The following is an 8,305-nucleotide window of genomic DNA, read 5'->3' on the forward strand; positions in this document are numbered from 1 at the left end:
AAATACAAAGCGCGCGCGCGTGTGTGTGTGTGTATGGGGTGGGGTGGGGTGGGGGAGGGGGGGGGGGGGAGAAGGAGGGGGGCGGGAGAGGGGGGGGGGGGGCTGGCTTTGATTTTCAGCTCTTTCTGTGTAGTCTGCCCAGCATGCATTAGAGTAGTGGTTCGGATGCTGGTCGTCGGGGTTGGACATGTAAGGGAGGTCCTGTTTTACACCTGGGATCCAGCGGGCGTAAGCTGTTCATAGCAAAATGCTGTACGTGGATAAATCTGCTTTGGTATGTAACCAATTGTTAACTGAAAACCCCAGTGTGTGCACAGTGCTGTGGCGACGCTCAAAGTTGCACCATGACACGAACTGTGACAGGATGGCAGGCCAGTCCAACCCGGTCCAGCATAACACAGCGCGATCCAATCAAATGCAACACAACAATCCAGTCCAGTCCAATTCAACCGAATCCAATGCAGCCCAATGCAATATACGGCCCAGAAGTATTATATGATGCATCACACCACACTACACCACACCACACCACACCACACCACACCACACCACAAACAAACCAAATACAAACCAATTCAACCCAACGCAGTAAAATGCAATACAATACAATGCAATGTAATGCAATGCAATGCAATACAGTGCAATACACTATATGGCCCTGTACGATACAACACGCCACACCACAAACCCAACCCAATGCAGCACAATACAATGCAATGCAATCCAGTCCAATGTGGAACAATACAATAACACACAATAAACGGTTCACTTGTTGTTACACGATAAGATAAGATAAGAATAACTTTATTATCTCCAACTAGAGAAATTTGGTCAGGTGCATTATCACAACATAGACAGGTAAACAACATGTGGACCATAACTGTACAAGTCAACAACAGCTTTTACGAATATAATGAAGACACAAATGTAAAAAAATATCACATACACCGTTTCATACATTCATTCACACATTGCAGGTAATAACTTGTTAACAGAAAAAAATTAAGAAACATTATTTTTAATACAATTATGAGCATAGGCTACTATATTGCACATTGATTAATAGATCGATAAGATAAGAATAAAGATAAATTGCATCAGGTGCGGAAAACCACAACCAGATAATCAACACACGTCCACACCACCCCCACCCCCACCAACGGATTACTTGATTAAACATACATATTGCACATCCATAATAACCAATTGTCACGTTTTCTAAACTGAGTAAACACACACACACACACACACACACACACACACACACACACACAACTAGAACAAGGTACAACCTATCAAATACGGACTTTCACACGTCTCACATGCGCGCTCACGCACACACACACACACACACACACACATTTCTCAAGAATTTAAAAGGTGGATTGAACGTGGAATAAAAGTCTTCAGAGCTCTGGATTTCAACTTAAAAGTTCTGTAGCGTCGTCCTGATGGCAGTAGTCATTGTACTTTGCTAAACTATGGGTGTCGTCGGTTGCTACCTGCCTGCTTTTCTTAACCACTCGCTTTTCATACAGCTCTCGCATACTAACTTGTTTCACTCCCTCAATTTTACTGCATACACTCATGACTGACATCGTTCAAAACACGCTTACTCCTCACTCCCAAACTTCCATACCAGCACAAAAATGAAACTGTGAGCACTGACTCGATACAACATCGATAGTAACTTTGAAGAATACTTGAATTTATACCAATATTTCTATGCTTCTGTAAACAAAAAAATCTAGACTGGCATTTCTTATGAATGGAATCAACATTTCTGTCAAAAGTCAGCTTGCTGTCGAAGATGGTCCCTAAATATCTATATTCATTGACCCTCTCCACTGTTTGACCATCTATAACCAGGCAAGAGGTCTTTCTGAAAATCTATTAACATTTCTTTTGTTTTCAATACGTTGAGATTCAGATAGCTTTCCTCACACCAAGAACAGAACTTTTTAATTTCACTGAAGTAAATTGCATCAGAATTGGACAGATCTTGAATAGCTGAATCATCAGAATATTTTATGACAGGAGTTTCTTCCGTGCCTCTGCAGTCATTTGTGTACAGTGTAAATAGAACAGGGGACAGCACTGTACCTTGGGGTGTACTAGTAGAAGTAGAGTTTAGAGGAGAGTGGGCGGAATGAAAACGGACGGATTGAGTTCTATTGAGAAGAAAACTTACAATCCAATGAGTAATCTTTGGATCAACATCCAAGCCTAGCAATTTGAGAGGAGGTTGTATTGTGTTAAAAGCAGAAGAGAAGTCAACAAAAAGGACACGAATAAAAGATCCTGTGTTATTTGAATGATGGAAAGCATTATGACGGAGAGTTAGGACAGCATCATCAGTACTTTTGTGTGGTTTGTAAGCAAACTGAAGAAAGTCAAGATGTTGTTTAGTGAAAGAAAGTAGTTGGCGGAGAACATTTCATCTACTGAAGTCAGGGCAGCAGGACAGTAATCATTTAGTACGGCTGGGTTCTTTTTCTTGGGGATAGGAAAGACTGGATTTTTTCCAGATGCTGGGGACAGAGCAATCCTTCAGAGACCAGTTGAAAATTCCACAGAACACGTCACACAGCTGGGAAGCACATGTTTTCAGTAATCTTCCACGGATATTGTCTGGGCAAGTTGCCTTCGTGACATTTAGTTTTAAAAATTAATAAAGATTCAACAACTTTTGCATCGCTCTCAAATTCCTCACCTGCGTTCCTGTCTTTGATCTTTTCCTGCAGCTGTGAGGTAACACTATCCAGTTCCCTTCCCAGATCATTCCTTTCAAAGCCACAGTAGAAATTATTAAGTTTATTGGGAAAATCAAGCTGTTCATCCCTTTTCATTTCACAAGCTACTGTTTTCCTTTTCGTTTCCCCAGTGATAATTTTTAAACCATCCCATGATATATGTTGTGAGAGGGTGCGGGCGCACAAGCGTTCATGCATGTGTGTGTGTGTGTGTGTGTGTGTGTGTGTGTGTGTGTGTGTGTGTGTGTGTGTGTGTGTGTGTGTGTGTGTGTGTGCATTTTACTTATAAATGCGATTTATTTAATGGATGTTTTAATATGCTGGATGTTTTTATTTGTTTACATTGTTGTGCAATACGTTATTGTCTTAACGTGTGTGTGCGTGCGTGCGTGCGTGCGTGCGTGCGTGCGTGTGTGTGTGTGTGTGTGTGTGTGTGTGTGTGTGTGTGTGTGTGTGTGCATTTTACGTTTATATACGATCTATTTGTTGGATTTTTTCTTTCTTTTTTTTAAACATTGTTGTACACTACCTTGTCTTTACATGTGTGTGGGTGGAGGTGAGGGTGATAGTTAAATATTCATATTTTATTTGCTGGATGTTTTCTGTCGGTATACATTGTTGTGCAATAATTTATTGTCTTAATGTGTGCGCATGTGGGGGTTGTTTTAGTCAGCTTCTGTGAGTTTTTATCTGACTTGTTTTAGTGTATTGTATGGTACATATGTTCATTTTTATGTTGGTGTCTTCAACGACCCTATGATTGCGCACGATGATTTCCATGTGGATTAATAAAGTGGTTTTGAACTGATTTGAATTTGAATTGAATTGAATTGCATCTGCCATTTTTCCTGTCTGAAACTGTTGCTCTACTTTTGATTTGAATTCCCTCTGTCCCCTCCGTAATTCCCCTCTTAAGCCTCTTTTGTACCAGTTTTCTATCCTTCTTGTTCCCTGACTGTGACGCTACCTTTTTCTCGTTTAAAATGGTTTTGAGAGACTTTGAGATCCATGTTTTTTTGTTGGAAAAACGTTTAATTGTTTTTATTAGAATTATCATGTCTTCACAGAAACTGATATCAGAGGTAACAACATCAGCTGCTTCATGAACATTCTCACATGGGTCAGTCAACACACTCCAATCAGTACAATCAAAACATCCCCTCAGTTCATCCACACTCTCTGACGTCCAAACTTTCACACTCCTTTTCACAAACGGCTCTGTCTGTATCTTTGGTCTGTAGGCTGGGATTAAATGAACAACATCATGATCAGATGCACCCACAGGTGCTGGGGGAACAGATTTGTAGGCATTAGGAATATTCCCATAACATAGATCGATTGTCTTGTCCAGTCGGGTGCAGCAGGTAACATATTGTTTAAAAGAAGGTAAGGCTTTCTTTAAATCACAGTGATTAAAATCTCCAACAATAAAACACGGAGAGTCGGTAGAAACGAGTTGAAGGTCGTGAACAACACCTGTGATCGTCTGTCCTGTACGTGCAGTAGATGCCTGGTCAAAGACTGGGGCGTACACAACCGTGAGAAAAATGCGGCCAGACTCACGTGGCAGATATCGAGGCCTCAGAGACACTGTTTTGAGTTCAAGTTCTGGAGTGCACAACTGCTTTTTTACATACACATCCGCACTGTCACACCACTTTTCGTTGACATACAGGCACACGCCACCACCCATTTTCTTCCCCACTTTCTTGTAGTCTCTGTCCATTCTGTACGGAGTGTTAAAACCGATACAGTATAAACTGAAAGCAGAAACTGTTATCAAAGAGGACGTGCGTTACAACACAACAGACTGATACAGTATGAATCGAAAAGAGAAACTGTTATCAAAGAGGACGTGTGTTACAACACAACAGACTGATACAGTATAAACCGAAAAGTGAAACTGTTATCAAACAGGACGTGCAATACAACACAACACACTAATACAGTATAAACTGAAAAGTGAAACTGTTATCAAATAGGACGTGCGTTACAACACAACACGCTGACACAGTATGAACCGAAAAGTGAAACTGTTATCAAAGAGGACGTGCAATACAACACAACACACTGATACAGAATAAACCGAAAAGTGAAAGTGTTATCAAAGTGTACGTGCGTTACAACACAACACGTTGATACAGTATAAACTGACAAGAAACTGTTATCAAAGAGGACGTCCGTTACAACACAACACACTGATACAGTATAAACTGAAAAGAAACTGTTATCAAAGAGGACGTGCGTTACAACACAACACTTTGATACAGTATAAACTGACAAGAAACTGTTATCAAGAAACCGTTACAACACAGCACACTGATACAGTATAAACTGAAAAGAAACTGTTATCAAAGAGGACGTGCGTTACAACACAACACGTTGATACAGTATAAACTGAAAAGAAGCTGTTATCAAAGAGGACGTGCAATACAACACAACACGTTGATACAGTATAAACTGAAAAGTGAAACTGTTATCAAAGAGGACGTGCAATACAACACAACACACTGATACAGTATAAACTGAAAAGAAACTGTTATCAAAGAGGACGTGCAATACAACACAACACGTTGATAACAGTATAAACTGAAAGGAAACTGTTATCAAAGAGGACGTGCAATACAACACAACACGTTGATAACAGTATAAACTGAAAGGAAACTGTTATCAAAGAGGACGTGCAATACAACACAACACGTTGATACAGTATAAACTGAAAAGAAACTGTTATCAAACAGGACGTGCAATACAACACAACACGTTGATACAGTATAAACTGAAAAGTGAAACTGTTATCAAAGAGGACGTGCAATACAACACAACACGTTGATAACAGTATAAACTGAAAGGAAACTGTTATCAAAGAGGACGTGCAATACAACACAACACGTTGATACAGTATAAACTGAAAAGAAACTGTTATCAAAGAGGACGTGCAATACAACACAACACGTTGATACAGTATAAACTGAAAAGAAACTGTTATCAAAGAGGACGTGCAATACAACACAACACGTTGATACAGTATAAACTGAAAAGAAACTGTTATCAAACAGGACGTGCAATACAACACAACACGTTGATACAGTATAAACTGAAAAGTGAAACTGTTATCAAAGAGGACGTGCAATACAACACAACACGTTGATAACAGTATAAACTGAAAGGAAACTGTTATCAAAGAGGACGTGCAATACAACACAACACGTTGATACAGTATAAACTGAAAAGAAACTGTTATCAAAGAGGACGTGCAATACAACACAACACGTTGATACAGTATAAACTGAAAAGAAACTGTTATCAAAGAGGACGTGCAATACAACACAACACGTTGATACAGTATAAACTGAAAAGAAACTGTTATCAAAGAGGACGTGCAATACAACACAACACGTTGATACAGTATAAACTGAAAAGAAACTGTTATCAAAGAGGACGTGCAATACAACACAACACGTTGATACAGTATAAACTGAAAAGAAACTGTTATCAAAGAGGACGTGCGTTACAACACAACACGTTGATACAGTATAAACTGAAAAGAAACTGTTATCAAAGAGGACGTGCAATACAACACAACACGTTGATACAGTATAAACTGAAAAGAAGCTGTTATCAAAGAGGACGTGCAATACAACACAACACGTTGATAACAGTATAAACTGAAAGGAAACTGTTATCAAAGAGGACGTGCAATACAACACAACACGTTGATACAGTATAAACTGAAAAGAAACTGTTATCAAACAGGGCGTGCAATACAACACAACACGTTGATACAGTATAAACTGAAAAGTGAAACTGTTATCAAAGAGGACGTGCAATACAACACAACACGTTGATAACAGTATAAACTGAAAGGAAACTGTTATCAAAGAGGACGTGCAATACAACACAACACGTTGATACAGTATAAACTGAAAAGAAACTGTTATCAAAGAGGACGTGCAATACAACACAACACGTTGATACAGTATAAACTGAAAAGAAACTGTTATCAAAGAGGACGTGCAATACAACACAACACGTTGATACAGTATAAACTGAAAAGAAACTGTTATCAAAGAGGACGTGCAATACAACACAACACGTTGATACAGTATAAACTGAAAAGAAACTGTTATCAAAGAGGACGTGCAATACAACACAACACGTTGATACAGTATAAACTGAAAGGAAACTGTTATCAAAGAGGACGTGCAATACAACACAACACGTTGATACAGTATAAACTGAAAAGAAACTGTTATCAAAGAGGACGTGCAATACAACACAACACGTTGATACAGTATAAACTGAAAAGAAACTGTTATCAAAGAGGACGTGCAATACAACACAACACGTTGATACAGTATAAACTGAAAAGAAACTGTTATCAAAGAGGACGTGCAATACAACACAACACGTTGATACAGTATAAACTGAAAGGAAACTGTTATCAAAGAGGACGTGCAATACAACAAAACACGTTGATACAGTATAAACTGAAAAGAAACTGTCATCAAAGAGGACGTGCAATCAACGACGACAACAAAACAGTCACCGATTTATTGACCCAGTTATTGAACCCCGTGGTAAATAACGGACGCGGAAATCAATGAAGGACAAAATTACAGTTCTGAGTCAAACAACAATGACACCGAGAAACAGAAGTCAGAGAGAGAAAAAAAAGAGAAAAAATCAACCAAAAAACAAAAAAACCAACAACAAAAAAACAAAAAAACCAACAACAGCCTAAGGGCAGGTAACCACTGACGTCACTGACTTTGCATTGATCTTGTGGTGTTCGAACCTTTCCTTTCACCTGGGCGATGTCTGTCTTGGCGGAGATGTGAAGCTATTAAGTATTGAACCTGTGCTTCTGTGTTGTTCGTGTGGTCCCAGGTGATTCGGCCTTCCCCTGTCTACCGCCGTGTCTTCTCTCCATCGTGTCAATAGGAAGTTGACGTGGAGGGGTTAAAATTGGCCGTGTGAGGTGGGGGAGGGGGGTTGAAGAGAGAGAGAGAGGGGGGGAGAGAGAGAGAGAGAGAGAGCGGGAGACAGAGAGTGAGAGAAAGATAGAGATAGAGACAGACAGAGACAGACAGACAGAAAGAGTGAGAGAGAGACACGCACAGACAGAGAGACAGAGAGTAAAAGGGAGTACGAAGGATAGACAGGCACAGAAGCACAGAGATACACCTTCACCTTCACCTTCCTTCACCTATCCCGTAGTCTTGTGGACCGTTGGAGCGCCACAGGTGATCTGGCAACCAGCATCCTCCAATCCTCTCGGTTTTCTGACCTCCTGATTGTATCGCTCAACCTCAAGCGCGTCCATTCTGGGATGTTGTCCTCCCATCTCTTCCTCTGTCTGCCTCTCCTTCTCCCTCCTTGCACTGTGCCCTGCAGGAATGTCTTGGCAAGCCCTGATGATCTCATGACATGGCCATACCATTTGAGCTTGCGTCTCTTGACCAAGGTCAACAGGTCTTCGTAGGGCCCAGTGACTTGACAGAGATACACAGAGAGACAGAAAGAGAAGGGGAAAGAGAGAATAGGAAAGT

This window comes from Babylonia areolata, chromosome 5 (genome assembly GCF_041734735.1).
Source record: "Babylonia areolata isolate BAREFJ2019XMU chromosome 5, ASM4173473v1, whole genome shotgun sequence".
Taxonomy (NCBI): Eukaryota; Metazoa; Mollusca; class Gastropoda; order Neogastropoda; family Buccinidae; genus Babylonia; species Babylonia areolata.